The sequence below is a fragment of the Cibotium barometz genome, chromosome 46 (assembly GCF_041138505.1).
Source record: "Cibotium barometz isolate CiBa-2024 chromosome 46, ASM4113850v1, whole genome shotgun sequence".
Lineage (NCBI taxonomy): Eukaryota > Viridiplantae > Streptophyta > Polypodiopsida > Cyatheales > Cibotiaceae > Cibotium > Cibotium barometz.
In genome coordinates, this window is record NC_141091.1 from 273,453 (window position 1) to 292,926 (window position 19,474).

General features: G+C 48.0%; 1 protein-coding gene and 1 pseudogene across 7 annotated transcripts in view; both read left to right on the plus strand.

Moving 5' to 3' along the window:
• Positions 1-19,474, plus strand: part of LOC147611784 (uncharacterized) — a 76,879-nt gene that overhangs the window by 8,450 nt on the left and 48,955 nt on the right. The window lies entirely within an intron of this gene.
• Positions 10,587-14,990, plus strand: LOC147611785 (uncharacterized; annotated as a pseudogene).

Below are 19,474 nucleotides of genomic sequence, written 5' to 3' on the forward strand. Positions count from 1 at the left end.
CTTTCTTTTCTTTGTGCAAAATCCTAGGATCCAAACAATAATGCCAAGGCATCCCAAGTATCACATCACATCCTGTAAGTGGTGCCACGAGGAAGTCTTTATGATCCAAATATCCCTGTATTTGTATGCGAAGCTTCCCAATGATGGGAGTGACCTTAACTTCCTTGCCCTCAAAGGCAGCATCTGCATGAAAGTCCATGCCCAATTCCTCGGGCTTTAACCCAAGAGCTGCAGCCGTCTGTATGGATATGAAGTTATCTGTTGAGGCATTATCAAAAAGGAATAAAGCTGTTTGGTCCTTTAACTTGCCCCAAGCTTTGCATAAGATTGTGCTCTTTGGTTCATAATCGGGTATAACATTCACACTCGGTTTGGCATCGTGCACATTATTCTTTTTGAGATTCTGGGGGCATTGAGCTTTCATGTGATCTTTGCTCCCACATGTGAAGCACTTCCTCTCTCTCATGCAATCAAAGATATGCTGTCTAGACAGCTTAGGATCATCCTTTTTACCCCGTGGCTTCTTTTATGAGCCCCCTTTTGCATCCTTGGACTCATGAGGCATAAACTTAGGTGGGTATCCACCCTTTTTCTGCTCATTTCCAGCTCTGAAATTTTCCTTGTATGAGCTGAATTCTTGTCTTTTTGACGCTCCCTTGCTATGCAACTCCTGAGAAATAGTTGCTGAGTATATGAGCTCTTGTAAGGTGTTGTGGGGATACACTACAAGGCTCTTTTGAATGATTCGTTGCAGCCCCGACTCAAACTTTCCTTAATTCCTTTCGTACATCCTTCTCAAAGTGAGGAGGAAGGAATTGATCATAAAATTGCTCTTTGAAAGCACTCCAAGTACGGGTAGCTGTCCTATCCAAAAGCTTGCCATCCACCAATCACTTGCAGTCTCTTTAAGATGCATACCCACATGCCTGAGCATAGATTTCTCGGTAAATTCCTCAATGCAAAAGGCTATTTCAAATTGCCTTATGAAAGCAAGTGCCTTGGTAGTATCCAACTTTCCATTATAGCTCTCGACTTTGATGTCCTTGTCCCCTGACTTGAACTCTTTGGCCTTCTTGTTGAAACTGACCTTCAACTTGACGGGCGATGAAACAAACACTCGCACACAAGACACTTCAACACCTTTGAGGACCTGAAAAGGAAAACAAACAGGGGGAGCTAGAGTGCTCCTGCAAACAGTACACGGACACCGATTGGCCCCAAATCGCAGTGGCGCCCCTTGCGGTATTTCTTTAATTTATTCAAATTCAAGTACAAAGTACAACTTGTAGAATCCTCCACCAACAAGATCCCTTGTAGTTTCACCCAGGTTTTCCAAATGAGTGCTTAGCAAGCCTTACCCCATGTCTTCTTCATCAAGGGCCATTCGCAAAGCCTTAACCCTTGATCTCTTTAAGATGCATACCCACATGCCTGAGCATAGATTTCTCGGTAAATTCCTCAGTGCAAAAGGCTATTTCAAATTGCCTTATGAAAGCAAGTGCCTTGGTAGTATCCAACTTTCCATTATAGCTCTTGACTTTGATGTCCTTGTCCCTTGACTTGAACTCTTTGGCCTTCTTGCTGAAATCGACCTTCAAAAACTTGACGGGCGGTGAAACAAACACTCGCACACAAGACACTTCAACACCTTTGAGGACCTGAAAAGGAAAACAAACAGGGGGAGCTAGAGTGCTCCTGCAAACAGTACACGGACACCGATTGGCCCCAAATCGTAGTGGCGCCCCTTGCGGTATTTCTTTAACTTATTCAAATTCAAGTACAAAGTACGACTTGTAGAATCCTCCACCAACAGGATCCCTTGTAGTTTCACCCAGGTTTTCCAAATGAGTGCTTAGCAAGCCTTACCCCATGTCTTCTTCATCAAGGGCCATTCACAAAGCCTTAACCCTTGATCTTTGTCTTCAAAAAGCCTTCAAGCTAAGTGCTCAAGGGCCTTGTACACACTCAAGGCTCAAGACTCGCTAGCCGGCACCTCTCATGGCACCCTTGCTCTTTTGCAAGTCTACCTTGCATGTGTCCCACATGTGCACTTCTGCCTCTCCCACAGTCCGCCTCCTTCCAAGAGAGAGAAATAAAATGATATATTAACGTCTCTAAGAGGCCATAGTGGCCTATGAGACCAAAATTGAGAGTACATCTAAAGTTGTTGTCTCATCAAAGAGAACAACTAAATGAGACTAAAAAGTACAATAAACTGATTGTCCTACAGTTATAAGAACAGAACTGTAAGACTCCGAGATGATACTGAGTAGAAAATACTGGAAAATACTGCAAAATGATCCATGTATGCTGATAAGTTGAAGTGTTGCTCTCTCCTTAGATCAAGTATCTCCGCCATGGGGCTGTCTAGAATGGAGAGGTCGTAGAAGCAAGGTAGGCGCCTCCGATGCCGAGCAATAATGGCTCTGATTTGGCGATGGTGAGGATGCCGTGGTCGGGATCCTGGTGGGCGTGGTCGACGAGCACGACATAAGGTAACTGCTTGATCAGTGGTGACTCCCTGGGAGCGTGGTCGGTGCCGTGATGGCCCAATGGAGGAGGTATCAGGAGGTGTGTGGGCTGGGTTGCTGGTGCTGGTGCCGAAGAAATCTGTCAGGGTCCTCTGTCTAGGTACATCATGGCTCGGCCTCCTATCTGCCAAGAGGGTCTCTCTGTGTCTCCTGAGCTCAAGTAGAAACAATCCCAGGCATCTCTGATCCTCAAACTCCATGACCCTGCGTAACGGCCCAAAACCCTCCCGGAAGAGGCAGTGATATCTCCCTCGGATCTCATAATAGATTGTACATTGGCAAATGTAGTGTTCCTCTGTCTCTACCTCCTAGTAGCATAGCTGACAAATGCGGTCATCCAAGATCTAATGCACATATCGCCCTGTCTCAATCCGCAGCTGGTGGGATGAGGTCCGGATCTGTCCAATGGCACAACGTATCCCATGTGATAGGTGTACATCCATGTACGCCAGGCGGGTGATAAAATCATCCGGTGAGAGGTGTAGAAAATGGCTCTTGTATCCATTTTCGTGCCCAAGGGCTCAAGGGGGCTAGTCCATGTCCTCTCTGTGTCCACTCTGATGATATCCATCCTGATCACGCGGTTTTGCTCTGAGCGGGTGAAATCCAAACATGGACAATCCAGACTGTACTGAAAGGGTGGTAGTGCCTCTATCCGCAAACCATGATCACATTTGAGTGTACCAACAATAAGTATCTCCATCCTCTGCCAACTGTATGGATGAGGTCAATGCCAATCGGGAGTACCTCTGCTGAGGGAGCTCCCATAGCCGCTGGAAAAAGGTAACTGTTTGGAATAGGGCCTCGGTTACTACTGGTGGGGCACCCAGCTTAGCCCGAACAATCTCATGTGGTACTGATGATTTGCTCCGAATCATGCGGGCAATCATCATAATCAGTGGTCTCTCCATTTGCCTCCATCCCTCATCTGTCCCTCTCTGAGATGTGTGATGTATATTGGGCCCCCAAATTGGAGCTCCGTACAGGAGGGTCGGTGTGACAAGCGTATCAAATAGCCACAATTTGGTGCGTGGCTCCTGAAACTGTACGTGTGCACACTGCCTCTCAAGTGTCCCCAAGGCTGCATGCCCTCGAGCTAATCTAGCTGCTGCTGCCTCCTTCAGGGAGAAACGCGGTCCTGTGAAAGTAACTCCCAAGTAGACATATGACCTGACGTACTCTACCGGCTCCCCTGGGAAAGTGAATTGAGGCTCTGATCTCGTCACCCATGCCTGTGTGGTGTTAAACACCATAACCTTGGTTTTCCCAAGGTTCATTGTGAGAGAGAGAGAGTAGACAATGGCCAGCTGTCTCTGTCCAGCAACACGTCTCTGCTCCTCCTGCAATCTGCCACCTGTGTGTTTGCTGTGTGCTGTAGCACAGCCCGCCAGTAGCCAAAAAGCAAAAGGCCAGCCCACGCTTCTCTGCATATTGCCGTTTCCTGCGGTTCAGCCCCTGCCCGCCACCTGCAAACTGCTGGACTCCTTTGTTTCTGCCTGACCAGCCCACTAGTCACCTAGAGAGAGCCCACATGCAGCTGTAAACCTGCGCTTCCCTGCAACGCAGCCAGTCGACAGCTTTTTCCACAGCCAAAGCAGCCGCCTGCAGCCCAGCACTTGCTTCCACAAGAGAGAAAGAAAAAGCAGTTCAGTCCGCCGGCCTGTTGCTAAGAGGGAGAGAACGTGCTGCAGCCCTGTGTGTCGCCTAAGCTCCCTGGCGACCAGCCATCCAAGAAGAAAAACCCACCTCAGCTCTTCAACTCTCCCCCTTTTTAACAATAAGGAGGCGCCTCAAAAACAGCCTGCTTTTCTCCAAAAAGCAAAAACTAAAAGCAATAGCAAAAAGTGCATCCTCCAAAATATTATTTATTTTAAAACATCAAAGGTTATAAAACCTTATAAATTAAAATCTCTTTGTCCCCTTAACACTTGGGGTTGTCCACACATGGGTTTCCTTATCAACTCCAAACCAATGCCATTCACACTGTCCACCATGTCCCCGTGCCCACCTGCATACTGTCCAGAGAAAAACACAAGGTCGTAACACTTCCTATGATGAGCATCCCGACGCTCTAATACATCATCCTCCTCGTCATGTCTACGATGGCGACGGTGCCTAGATCTAGGGCTGATTTCTCGTGTAACACCTTCCACTTTGGAGGATGGAACTTTAGGAGCAAGAACATACCTAGAAGGTGGAGACACCACCGACAATGCATGAAGATCATAGTCACAAGGGACGGGGGACGGTAACGGGGGACGGCCATATGTAGGGAACGGGGATAGGGGTAGGAACGGCACTTAAAAATTACTTTGTCAGTACCACCCACTCGCCTATACGGGCAAAGCTTGCATGTCCATGGCTGTGCACCACCTCCATGGGGGGATGGGGTGTGATTGACCTCATCCCACCATGTCCATCCCGTCGTCCTTCTACAGGTAGTTGGAACTTGAAGAGCCACTACCACAAGGAGGATGCCATGGATGATGGATGCCTCCTTGTCACTTGATAGCTTGAGAGAGAGAGAGAGGGAGTGAGGCTTGAGCCTTGAAAGTTGAGGGAGAACTTGAGAAGTTGAGTGTGAGGGTGTGTGTGTGTGTGAACCATAGGGCCCAATATCTCACCCAAAATAGAAAAAGTGAGTATTGGGACAAAGTTCTGAGATGTCTGCCAAAGAGCCAGAAATGTTTCCCAAATCTATGAGTTGGGAAGCGAAGGCAAAGATAATCAGAAATACGCCTGAGGAGGATCCTAGAACAAGGACAATGCCAAAGCAAATGAGGAATTGTCTCTGAAAGAGCCATACATCTTAGACAGGTGGATGATGCAATATGGCGTCTTGCAAGTGTAACCCCCACTGACAATGTACCTGTCAAACATCTCCAGAGGAAAAGTCTTTGTTTCAAAGGCATTTTACTTTTCCATATGAATCTTTCCGAGCCTCATTGCGACAGTCTGTATATGCTGCTTGCCTTGAGGGTGACATGGATGCATCTTGTATTCAGCTTTTCTTCGAGTGCTTTTGATCTTTGGATATTCTCCACTCTGGAGAATATGATTATGTAAACTTTCTTGTGTGCTTCCATTAGGCTCTCCTTTGGAGTCTAATGTCTTGTATATTGACTTTATGAAAATATAACAATTACTGGTTTTACTAAAAAAAAAAAGTGTGTGTGTGTGAAGCTTGAGAGAGTGTGTGTGTGAGGGAGAGTGTGTGTCTTGAGAGGCTACAGCTTGCTTGTGTGAGCTTGAAACTTGAGACCTTGGCCCTTGAGGCTTGCCGCTTGAGGGAGAGAGAGAGAGAGTGTGTGTGAAGCTAAAGCTTGAAGTGTGAGAGGGAGTGTGTGTGTGTATGTGTCTTCTTATAGGGAGGGAGGCAAGAGAGAGGCCAAGGCCCAAAGCCTCAAAGGCTCAAGGCCTATGGGCCAAGGCTAAAGGCCCATGAAAAGCCCCTCCCAGCCAAAAAAAAGGTCAAAAATGTGACCATTGCCCAAACAGTAACCTGCGGTGTTCCCATGCAGCCGTCCCCCACAACCGTCCCCTCCTGGATTTGTCCCCGGAACGCCGTCCCTTGTGAGGGACGCCCAGTTGGGGACGTCCGTCCCACAGTGTTCCCGGGACGGCGCCCCCCCGTTCCAAGGGTCCGTCCCCTCCGTCCCCTGTGACTATGATGAAGATGTTTTGCATCTCTCAAATGAGCTGAAAACCCCTCATCATCAAAAAGAAAAGAATTTTCCGTGCCCCAGAATCGCTCTCTACCAGTTCTCTAAGTATGATACCGAATAGACTGCAAGGGTGCAACAGTGCCCCTACACAGACAGGAGGGCCACGAAGTCTTTCCACATGCTCACTGCCGCTTAAACCAAAGGTAACCTCTTTCGAGGCGCGACAATAAGACAAGGGCTACCTTAGAATCCCAACCTTCTCTCATGGATAATGACTCCTTACAGCCATATCCAGCATCATATTAGGCACAACTGTGTAGAAAGCTAGGCTCTAATACTGTCACCAGCCTTGACATTTCCCAGTATGAAAGGGGTCTGGTGGACTCCAAGATGTCTAAATATTTGGAAAGTACAAGCTTTGGGAATGGGGGATTATCCTAGAATACAAAGGACCACACTCCTAAAATTTAGGAGAGTTGCTATTTTTGGCCCAACTCCGATGGAAATTCTGTTCGCGTCATTACATCTGGAATTGAGCAGATACCAAGAGTTGGCAAAGTGCCTATGACAGAATGTCGACCAGTTGGGATATTTTTAGAGATAAAGTTTATGGAAGGACCCATCTCTTAGATTGGGACACGTGGCAAGAAAGTGGACCAAAGTGAGACAAGTGGCCTGACACTTGTTAGAAAGTGGATCAAAGTGAGACAAGTGGCCTCACACTTGTCACTTCAGCTATTGTGTGGCTTTCCACTTGTCATTGTAGCCTTCTCTTGCCATTTTAGCTCATGGGAGGCCCAAATCTTTAAATTGGAGCCCTCTCTCTTCATTAAGAGAGGCTCTCTTGCTGCACACTAGCCTCTACCACCGTTACAGGTTGCCCTAATGATGGCTACTCTCTTTCTCTCTCTCTCTCTTGAAGGCTGCCCATGAAGAATACCAGCTGTTGGGGATTGTTTTGGAGGCTTCCATCGCGAGCGAAGAAATACTTAAGGCAAGGGTATTGAATCATTTTATTATGATTTCTAGCCATTGTACTTGTTGTATCAGCCCTTGTACTTTCTGTACCTGTTGTACCAACCACTGTACCGGTTGTACCAGCCCTTGTACTTGCTGTACTAGCCACTGTACCGGCTGTACCAGCCCTTGTACCTGCTGTACCAACCATTGTATTGGTTGTACCAGCCACTGTAACTACTGTACCAGCCATTGTACCTGCTGTACCAGTATTTGTACTTGCTGTATCAGCTGTACCAGCCATTGTACCTACTGTACGAGCCATTGTACTTGTTGTACGACTGAATGGAGAGTTATACTTGCTGTACCAGCTCTATTGCATGAAGACCCATGGTTTTTGGGGAAGAATCAGTACTCACACGGAGGTATATGGATTATAATGTTGGCTCGGCATTTCTACAACATGTGTTCCGGCTTGGTTGCCTCGTGTTGGGCTGTGTTATGGCATTTGTATATGGATAATTTGGTATCTCCCGTGGGGAGAGTAAGGCCCTCAAAGCTTGTACATGATATTATTCTCCTTGGGTAATAAAATACTCCAAGGGGGGAGGGGGGGGGGGTGGTTCGGCCTCTATGTGGTGTCACACGGGCAAGCTTCATTTTCAGCATTTGTGGATATTTTGTCCAGCTTTTATGTTTTATGCAAAGTGATGATGGATATGTGTTAAGGTTGTGGCCATGTTTAAATGTTTTAATATGCTTTGATGGTATCGACAAGTGTGTCAAAGGCCCCAGTCCCCCGGGCACCCGCTGCGAGTTTCAGATACCAATGTAAACAAAAGGGTAACTGTACACGGAAAATCTTATCAATCATGAAATCTGAAAATACACATAAGCATGCCAGATAAAACAAGATGACAAATCTGCACAGTACACCACATTAGGAGCCAGAAGATTGGCTGACCCCCCCCCCCCCCCCCCGCCTCCCTCCCCTTTATGGTTAGATTACCAAAAAGGAGTCTGCTTCCAATACAACTTTGCGGGTGCCCAAGGTTCACCACCACTGGCTACACATGTTTCTTCCAATACAATATGAAAACAAGAAAACATAACATAAACTGAATTTGCTGACAATTCTCAGCACAAGTGAGCATTCCCGGCATCAAGCACATGCAGGACAACTATGGACAGCCCATAGCACTCCCACATCAGCCCAGGACAACTCAACATCATCGTCTTCTTCGTGTCTGGCTCATAGAGCAAGTTGACTAGCCCTCAAAGGCTGTTTTCAGCAATCAACCACTCCTCAGTAGCCTCAGAAGAAATCGACCAGTAGCTGTACACAAGCCTGCAAGCCCCCAGTCAGAAGGAAAACTGTCTAGATGCCCACGACCAGCTCTTCCTCTCTGTTTTTATCCTCTGTCCAGCCTTTGTTCAAGCTGTAAATCAGCCGGCCAGCAGTGGAGGACATGCAGAAGGGGTCAGCCAGCACCTCCCATGCACCTGTTAGGTTTTTGTCGTGATAGAAGGCTGTAAACAGCCTGTAGAAGCAGTCGACCAGCTCCCATGCACGCGGAAAAGTATGCGCCTACCCTAGAACTGGAGTTTTCTCCCATAATAGGGCTTCCTTGCTGAAAATAGCCCACACGTTTGCTTTTGTGGTCCAAAAAGGGGGCGCCTACTTGAAGGAGGTCCAAATAATGTCCAGTGCCCATTTTTGGCCACCATGTGAAAATAGCCCACACGTTTGCTTTTGTGGTCCAAAAAGGGGGCGCCTACTTGAAGGAGGTCCAAATAATGTCCAGTGCCCATTTTTGGCCACCATGTGTATTAAATAAGTCCTGCTCAACGTGTACTCACTTATAAGTTGTCGGGTCACTTATAAGTGAGAGTGAACCTGCACCAATAATTATTAGCATGTGAACTCATAAAGCTGTAAATTGAGTTTTTGGGGATACTTACCACCTGCAAAACACATGTAGACCACATGTCAGTCCCAAACAGGTGTGTACATACACGTTCAGAGGGTGCCCAGGCGTCCTCGGCCCCATGGACAACGCAGGTAGAATTCTCAGGCATTGTCCAGGTAAACAAGACAAGTCATCCAAAGATAAAATGAAAGTCATGCACGCACATGAGTGCAGCTAGATTGGAAGAAATACCCATCTGCTCAGTTGTATCCGATAAAATGTCTAGGGCTCATGATCCTTCCGGAACCTTCCCAGAACATAAGTACAAAAGATCTCCAAGATAGCTAGTCCCAGAGAATTTCATCATGTCAGGCTCCATGGGCCATACATGTACACCATGTCAGGCCCCACAAGTCAAACATGTACTATCATGTTAGGCTACACCAGCCATACATGTCATAGTGACAGGGGGACGGCAGGACGCCCACGTGGGACGTGGGAATGCCGTCCCGAGCAACGGCATTTGCGTAACGGCGGCGGGACGGCCTGGGAGACGGAACGGACGGGACGTGACCAGGGGACGGGCGTCCCCGCCCGGGGGGACGGGGGGACGTTGTCAGCCGGGGACGGGGGGACGTCTGCAACGGCTACAAATTCCAGCCGTTTTTTTTCAGACAACGGCTACTAGCCGTTGGCGGCTGGCCGTTTGAGAGTTTGAGAGAGAGAGAGAGAGAGAGAGAGAGAGAGAGAGAGCCAGCTGCCATATGCTATATAATGGGCTGCAAGCTACTCCTCTTCTACTCAAGCCTTCCAACTTCCAAGACTTGAGTTCCTCTCCACCATCTCCCTCTCCTACTCAAGCTTTCCTCTCCACTATCTCCCTCTCCTACTCCACCACCTTCCTCTCCACCCTCTCCTACTAGACTACTTCAATCTTCCCTCTACTTCTTCTCCTACTCTACCCTCTAAGCTCTCTCCACCCTCTTCTACTAGACTACTACTAAGTTACTAACTATTCATGGCATCCTCTTCTCGTGCGGGCGGTAGGAGTAGAACGGATGGGTGGTCATGGTGGGATGAGGTCAACTTCGAGCCTCCTACTCATGCGGGGGGTGCACGTCCATGGACATGCAAGCTTTGCCCATATAAGCGTGTGGGTGGGGCCAATAGGGTGAGGGCCCATTTGTTGCATGAGCCCGGTCATGAGGTGAAATTTTGTGAGCGGGTCACACCGGAGATAAGAAAGGAGGTTCTTGCAAAGCTTGCCGCCCATCAAGCTTTGAGTGCAAGCCAAAGGGTGCGTGGAGTGGATCCCAACACTTATGTCACTCCAACCCAAACATCAGGTTCTACATCTGGTGGTGGTGCATCTTCATCTACCCCTCTATCACGTCCTCCTCGTGGCACTACTCGAGGCTTCACACAAGCCGCCTTCTCAATGCCGCAACCTAGTCCACCCTCTCTCTCTCGTCGGCAAAGTACTCTTGAGGGGAGTTGGGATCCCAAAAAGAAGGAGGAGGTTGATGCCGTGGTGGCCCGCTTCTTTTTTCATGACCACATTGCTTTTCGTGTGGCACGGTACGTATTTCACTCACATGATTTCATCATCATGTCTCACGAGTCACGATTCACGGGTCACCATTTTGCCATTCTAATTACTTACCCTCTTTTTTTTTGAAATGATAAATAGGTCCGACTACTTCAAAATGATGGTGAAGAAGATTGGCGAGTACGGTCCTCACTACACACCTCCATCCTCCGAAACCTTGCGGACCACTATGCTTGACAAGGAGAAACGCCTTGTTGAGCAAGCGGCGGCAAACACAAAGAGACAATGGGCTCGCAATGGAGTCTCTTTGATTGCAGACGGATGGAGTGACACGCGGAAAAGGTCTATCCATGGCCTTGTGGCATACTCACGGGGGGGGGGGGGGGGGGGGGATGTACTTTGTCTCCTCACATGATGCTTCAGGGACGGGAAAGAGTGCGGATGTACTTGCTGCTGAGTGGAGTAGTGCTGTCGAGATTATCGGCCCCGAATGTGTGATCGGTTTCGTCACGGGATGGTGAGGCGACAAATAGGGCAGCGGGAGCTATTCTTGAGAGTATGTATCCTCAAATCACGGTCTCTTTTTGCATGGCACAATGTCTCAATAATCTTTTGAAAGATATTGGGAAATTGTCATGGATTGAATCGGTGATTGATGATGCATGTGCAATTGTGACCTTCATCAACAATCACACATACCTTCGATCCGAGTTTGGGAAGAGGTCCACAAAGGTCCTTCTCAAGTACTCGGACACTCGCTTTGCATACAACTTTCTTATGTTGCATCACTTGAAGGATTGTCAGGGTGCCGTGCGGCAACTATTCATCAGTGATGAGTTTTGCTCCTCATCTTTTGCACGTACACAGGTAGGGATTTCATGCAAGAAAAAGGTCGACGATGCTGATTTTTGGGAGGACCTCAAGCGCACTGACGCCATGGTGCATCCCATTGTCCACTTGCTCAAGATTGTTGATGCTATGCAGCCATGCATCGGCAAAGTATATGAAGCCATGGACCAGATGATAGAGAGTCTTGAGAAGCTTGAGCTAGACGTAGATAGATATTATGAGATCCACTCACTTTGTGTGGCGAGATGGAGCTCATATTCCTCTCCTTTACATGCAGCTACTTTTATGGTGGACCCAGAATTTCAGGGAAAAGGGCAGGAGGGTGATAAAGAGGTGAGCAACGGTTGGAGACTCATCTTGGATCGCCTCACGGCGGATGCAGAAATCAGGCGCAAAATTAGAGACCAGCTCTCTAATTACAGGGCATTTCAAGGCTATAAGGATGTGCAGATGCGCAGCAGGACAGATTCAAGGTTGGTGCAGCATTATGGTGGGAGGACTTCGGATCAGATGGACCAGAGCTACAACAGTTGGCGATCCGGATCTTGAGCCAGTCCGTTAGCTCTTCTTGCCTAGAGCAATTATGGTCCTCCTACAGTCACATTTCATCAAAGAAAAGAAATCGGCTTGGGGTGGAAAGAGCTAATGATCTTGTCTTCATTAGCGCAATTATGGTCCTCCTACAGTCACATTTCATCAAAGAAAAGAAATCGGCTTGGGGTGGAAAGAGCTAATGATCTTGTCTTCATTAGCGCAAACTTGCGCATGCTTGGCAAGAGTGCAAGATGCAATGCCGATACTTTTACACAGTGGGAGATGGAACAAGAGGAGGCAGCTACAACTAATGCACAGGAGGGTGGGACAGATGGTTCTCATCATGAGCCTTCATCGGATGACACAACCCCCATCCACACTTCACGCACTCATGATCATGAGGCTAGCACCTCTCTTATTGGGAGCGCAGAGTATGAGAGCGAGTGACTTATATTTTGTATCACCTAGGCCCCAACATCTTATATCTATTTAATGTTATCAACTTTAAAGTCTTTCTTTTCCGACTTTGCAAGTCTTGACTCTTGACTCTTGCACCTCGTAGCGTAATTTAATTTCAAATGTAATGTGTATCATGATTCATAACTTCTGGAGTTAGAAAGCTTGTTGTTATTGATTGATTAATCTTGATTCTTTACTCCTCTAAAATTAACAATTTTGAGTGCCGTCCCCACCCCCCGTCCCCGTTCCCTACCTTTAGCCGTCCCCGTTCCCGTCCCCCGTCCCCGTCCCCGTCCCCTGGTAACTATGATACATGTACTGTCATGTCAGGTTCCATATGCCACACAGACACACCATGTCAGGCTACACCAGCCATACATGTATGTCATGTCAGGCTCCACATGCCACACATGAACAATAGAAAAATAGAAGCTGTAAGAAATTATGTGACAACAGCCTATACCCAAATATATCAGCCTATGCTAGGGCAGGAAATCAACCTATACCTAGATATATGAAACGGATACGCTCTCCTTCCATTGTGCGCAGGTATGGCCACCCTAAAAGCGGTGTTAACAATCCTGCAGGCCGCTTGTGAAGTGCTGATGTGTCTGCTGCTACTGTGGGCTGCGTTTTGCTACCCCTTCTCAACCCCTAAACTGAAGTGTAATGAAGGCTACGATTGGCTGTCCACTGGACCGCCTTGAAGATTACACCTTGAGGACTACGCCTTGAAGACTAGTGTATTTTGTGGATTGAAGCCCCTCCCTCGGATGCGCTTCTTCTACCTCGATTCTGGCTGTGTTTTACTGCTCTACAAGCTTCCCTGTCTTCCTTGTTCCATTTTCCCTTCAACAATGCACTTGGCCCCCTCAAGAGGCCTTGGCTGATTGCCACCTTGCACCACGAGAACTATTTGGTATAGAACTGATAAACACATCTTTGAAGGAAAAACGCAAACTTGAGGTCAAAATGTTGATGATGATGGGGTGCTTTGCGATGAACTCCATTCCACGATCATAAAAATATCTTGTAGCCATTCTTGATCAAAGCTTGGCGTTGTGATACCAATGTAGCATGGGTGCTTGCAGAACGTGTTTATGATTGATTGATTTAGCCCCTAATTAGAGACATGGACCCATGCAACAAACTGTTGCTTCTTCATGCTCGATACACATTAGAGAAGATGACCTAATCCACCTTGTATTACTCATCACAAAATGTGTCAATGATGAAGTAGAGATACTCAATGGTAACACACTCATGAGCTCGCAATGACTCAATGATGCTTGGCTGATCAGTGGATGATGAAGAAATGATCAATGTGAATGACTATGACTAAGGACCTAGACTCCTATTTATAGTGTCTAATGTTGTTAAGTTGGCTGCCTACCCTACCAACCCTATTAATAATGCCCAACTAAGTGTGTTCACACAATAACCCAATAACTCTGTCCACACTTGTTGTTCATTGGGCGCTTGGACAATATTACAATGAACTAGCATAATAGCCCTTACAAACACATGAATCCAGCCACATACTCGACCTCTAAGCTTGCCAATGGGTAGAAGCATGTCCATGTCGCACCTCGGAAGAGTGTGCATGTGGCAATAAAATTGCACGCACGGGTCTCTTTGTTAATCCAAAATAACCTACCCATCACAGGTGGCAATCTCTACCAAGCTATAACCAATGACAAGCAAATAAATGAGTACTCTTGTAAGTTCTTCATAACCATATCTCGCACCAAACTCATAATCACTACGGATTAAATGCCAGGGCTTGCAAAATTGAATGAGAGGGGATCATCAAACTACGGATGACCTCGACAACTCACTGAACCCATTAGGTACTAGGCTATATGAAGAAGTAGGAAACATCAAGGCTTGACAGTTCCCAACCTGTAGGCTGGCCCAACAAGGCTAGTTGTTTCCTTCCATTATATCCCGTCAGGCTCATGTTACTTAGAAGGCCTGTAAGTGGATGAATCAGCAACAAATCATTGGAAAGTTTTGTTAGTCCGAGCTCCATGGCTTTTGATTGGATAACCAATTGAGCTTGAAATTCTTTCATGGAACACAATTTTGATGGATATTTGAGATTTTTAGATTGCCTCAGAACATGCTCTTGATGGCATGACGGTGGAGAAAATGGATACTATTTACAAGAAAGGGGAACTTGGACCTCTTGTCCTTTGTTTATGTCTCTTCTTGTAAGGAAGAGTGGGAGGATTGAAGGACATATAGGGAAGGAAGGGAATTTAGAAATATGGGAGAATCTTAAGGTCATCTTGGGCCCTAAATGCCATTCTTCTGGAGGAGAATACGAGGGTTGAAGAGGTTGCAATGAATCAAGAGAGCTATGTGGCATTAGTGCGCCACATAGCTTAATATTTGAAGAGTTTTCAGAGCTCAGTATATTGATGATCATCTATAGTTGCATGGAATGGGGAATAGGAACAGAACGGTAGTGAAGTATGGAACAAGAACGGGACAAGGTAGGAAATGGGAACCAGTATGGAACAGAACGATGTAAAATTATGTACACAATCGTGAGAAAATAAGAACGGGAAGGGGGAACAGAAATGGGAATGCCTAGGACGGCAAACGACATATCTGAGTTCCATAGGGTCGGAATGGCGGTTTCTTGCACCTATGTCTATGTTGTTTATCTTGGCGATTTTATTTAACAATATGATTTTCAATATTCTTATATTCAAGAGGGAGGAAGGGAGTGTGTAAAATATGGGAGAGCCTTAAGGTCAACTTGGGACCCTAACGTGGAAGTGGGAAGATGTTCTATAGTTGCATGGAATGTGGAACGGGAACAGAACGGGAGTGGAGTATGAAACAAGAACAGGACAAGGTAGGCACAATGTGAAAATATGTACACAAGGCGGAAAAATGCGCCACGAAGTAACGACGTGCTGAAGACCTACGAGCTCCCTGAACCTCCGCCTCTGTCGTCTGTGTCGCCCCCCTTCCTTCCTCCGCCCCCCCCTCCTTCCTCTCCCGTTGTTCGCCCCTGCTTCTGCCCGCCCCTCTTCCTCCCGTTGTTGTCTCCTATCTGCGCCCCATCCCCTCCTACTCTCCTTGTTCGCCTCCCCTCCTCTCTCCGCCCCCCCTCCTTCCTCCGCCTCCTCCATTTTGCGCAGCCCTTGCTGCGCTGCCCTTCCCCAGCCCTTCTTCGCCTGCCGCCTCCCCTCCTTCCTCTGCCTCCTCCATTCTGCGCAGCCTTTGCTGTGCTGCCCTTCCCCCGCCCTTCTTCGCCTGGTTTTTTCTTTTCTTTTTTCTTTTTCTTCTTCTTTTTCTTTTCTCTTTTTTCTTTTTCTTTTTTTTTTTTCCTTTTCTTCTTTCTTTTTTCTTTTTCTTTCTTTCTTTCTTTCTTCTTTCTTCTTCCTTTTTATTTTATTTTTTCTTTTTTGCCCTTTTCCACCCTCCCTTCCTTTCCTCCGCTTCCTTGCCTGCCTCTTCCCCTTGGTTCGGATTGCTCCTCATCCAGGTTCAAGTCGGCCTTTTTCTTTGATTAGCATCATGGCTAATCAATCTCCCTCGGCCAGGCGAACCATTGTTTTTTCCGAAGCCGAGCTCACGGTCCTCTACGCCGAAATAGAGAAAGACTCCAAAGCAACCCTCATTGCCAGAATCTTTGGATCTCACCCGTCCCGTCTCCAGGCTCGGGATTGGGTCCTGGTGGCGGCTCTGCCCTCCGACTTCGCTCCACACTTTCGAGATGTCAGGTTGCTTGGAAGAGGTTTCTTCCAAGTGGATTTTGATTCTAAGAACGCAGCCTCAAAGGTTTTGAAGGGTAGCCTTTTGCCATTGGGCCGGAGGAAGATATTCTTTTTTCCCTACTCCAGCTATTTTGACCTTGTTGAGGAAGACCGGAACCGTTTCCCAAGTACTCTCAGATTCCCAGGTCTTCCTCGCACATATTGGCCTATGTTAGAGGCCATCGGGTTTGCCTTTGGGCTGGTTCTTCAAGTGCCCCCCCTCCACGCCTTACCGACATCTTCTACCCAGGTGGTCACTGCCTCAGCGGATGCTATCCTCAGGGTCATGGTTCTTGCCCGTGACATTGAGCTCTTTGAGGACTATGTTTTGCTTCCGGGCCCTTGTGGCCCTTTGAAGCAACGTATGGAGATTGCAGGTAAACCCGATCAGTTCCAGGTTTGTCACCAACAGGGTCACTTTGCTCGAGATTGCCCGGGGGCTCGAGGTCGCAGGAGGCCTCGTAAGTGTGCTTCTCAGGTGCCACCTCCCTTGGTTCCTTCCCGTCCTTCAGTCCGCCAGGTGTGGCGAGCTGCCTCTCACGCCCGCCCCCCTGGTGCGATTGATGGGAAGGCCTCCTCGGATCATGTACAGATAGATGATGTTTCTGGTCAGAGGGATGTGTCAGCTGATGCATCTTTGCAGAGAGATGATATCTAAGATCATGATGATTTTGTTGAGTCCTCTCTACTTGGAGGGGGCGATATGCAGGATGTTCAGCACAGTGGGGATCATGTATTGCAGGATTTTCAGCATGATGCCATTGCCCCTGATGCCCCGCAGGGCGAACAGGTTTCTCGTACATATGCAGGTACTGTGCAGGGCCTATGACAAGGGCATGTCAGTGGACTTTGCCCCGTGGATTTTCCCGTCCTCCAGCATTATGAGAGGCGTCCTCAGGCTGCCCATCGTCTTCTTAGATCGGAGGTCAAACCCTCTTCTCTTCCATGAGAATCGTCTCATGGAATGTTCAGGGCCTTGGAGGGCTTCCCACCCGTGGTAGGAAGCGCCTTCTGAAGGACCAGCTTGTTAGAAGTCATCTCTTGTCTTAATCAGACACCAGGGCCTCTGTTGTGGGTGTTCCCGCCCTGTATAGGTGTTTTATCGTTTGTCCTCACTCCCGTATTTTTTCCCCATTTTTCCTTGGTGTGGGTGGATGCCACATGCTGGCAGGAGCCTCTGATGCTGGCCGACTGCACTCATGTGTTCCTGAAGACTGGCCAACTTGATCAGAGGAGGTCGTGGTGTTTTTGTGCTGGCCGACTGGCTTTGCCCAGTCGTGGAGGGCTGGTGGCACTTCATGCGCTGGCCGACTGCATCCATGGGGCCATATAAATAGGCCCCATGATCCCCACTTTGTACTCATTCAGTTTTTTTGAAATGGTATCAGAGCCCTAGGCTCTTGATAGATCTTGGGAGTTTTTTGAGCAAGAGGGGGATAGTTAAGTTGCTGATTGGTGGACTGTTTTGGACTGTTCGGGAAGAGAAGTTGCAAGAGGAAGGTGGGCTAAGGTGCTGGACAACCACTTGCAGGTTTAGTTTTTTTTCCCACCCACCCACCCTTTTTCAGTTACATCCCCGCGATGGCAGATTTGTTAGAGATGGCTGAGAAGCACATGAAGATCCCGACTCTCCCCACGTTCCCAGTGGACCGTCAGTTGGACGGGAACAATTACGGCATTTGGAAGGTTATGATGGAGTCTGTGCGCTGGAGTCATATGACCTTGCTAATTTCATCGTCATCGGGGTTCCACGGCCGCCGGAAGCAGAGGAAGGGGAGTTACTGTCGATGAAGAAGGACCGAGAGGCACAGGCACAGATATGGGATCGTGTCAACGCCAGGGTCGGGTCATTTATTTTCCTCAATTGCACACCACAAGTGATCAATCACGTAAAGCACATGACGTTGGCCAGAGGCATATGGCAGCACTTGGCTTCTCTTTATAACAGGGTATCACCCATGAAGAGGATCTCCTTGGAAGTGCAGATGCGGGTTATGAACCCTGCAAAGTCATCGACGATGCGGGAGCACATTAACAAGCTGCAGGCCCTTCAGTAGGAAGTCCTCCAGGCTGGGAAGGAGATATCATATGAAGACATGGCCATTACTTTGCTGTCCCACTTACCTGCTCAGTATTCTGCTTTCTACTCCTCTTTGATTACGAGTGGCAGGCTCAGTTCCATGACCTGGGAGGAGCTTGTGCCAATGGTCTTGGACCAGGAGGAACGTTTCATGAACCCTCCTCACAGCGGAGGTTCGGAGGCCTTAACTGGCCAACGGTCGAAAGGCCAGAATCGCAACAAGGGCAAAGGGAAGGCTTCACCGGAGAAGTCTTCTGAGAAGAAGCCCGACTTAGAATGAGAGAAGCTGAAGGCCGAACGATCCTGCAATGATTGTGGCGAGAAAGGCCACTATTGGAGGAAGTGTCCTAAGCGGATTGGGAAGAGTGCTGATTCTTCAGCCTCAGCTGCAAAGACTCTTGCATTTGTGCACTTAGAGATGATGGACTCCGATGCTTCATCGTCTTCGAGCAAGGAGGCAGTTGGCTTCACCGCCGCGAAGGATACCCGGGAGTGGATTCTTGACAGTGGTGCTTCCAGGCACATGACTCCATCCCGTGACTTTTTTTTGGATCTGAAATGGCAGTCAGGTCGCATTTTTATTGGCGACAACTCCACTATTCCGATACACAGTGAGGGCCGCGGATGGAGATTATTCCCGACGGCAAGGGGGGCAAGCATGCTTCCCGTGTTCTTTATGTCCCTGCTCTAGGTTTTCATCTTCTGTCAGTGCATGAAGTATGGAAGACTGGCTTTCGGGTGGAATTTGAGGAGCATTCAGTTGCTCTACGAGACCGTGAGATTGGCCAGGTTGTTTGGGAAGGCGGTGTGGAGAATGGTATCTACAAGCTCTCTGCACTCTCCTCGTTGACAGGTTCTCAGGTCGGAGATTTCTGGCACTTTCGTTTTGGCCACTTAAATGTGGATGCACTGCGGCGAGCTTTCCGAGACCAGATGGTGGTTGGCTTGCCAGATGTTGGTAGTAGGCAAGGACGTTGCAGTTCTTGCATACGTGGTAAGCAGCACAGGGAATCCTTTCCGAAGCAGGCTTCTAGTCGGGCTTCGAAACCGTTGGAGTTGATTCACACTGGACCTCAGCAGACACCATCATTGGGAGGATCTCTCTATTTTATGTTGCTTGTTGATGACTGTACCAGATTCACGTGGGTCTACTTTCTTTCACAGAAG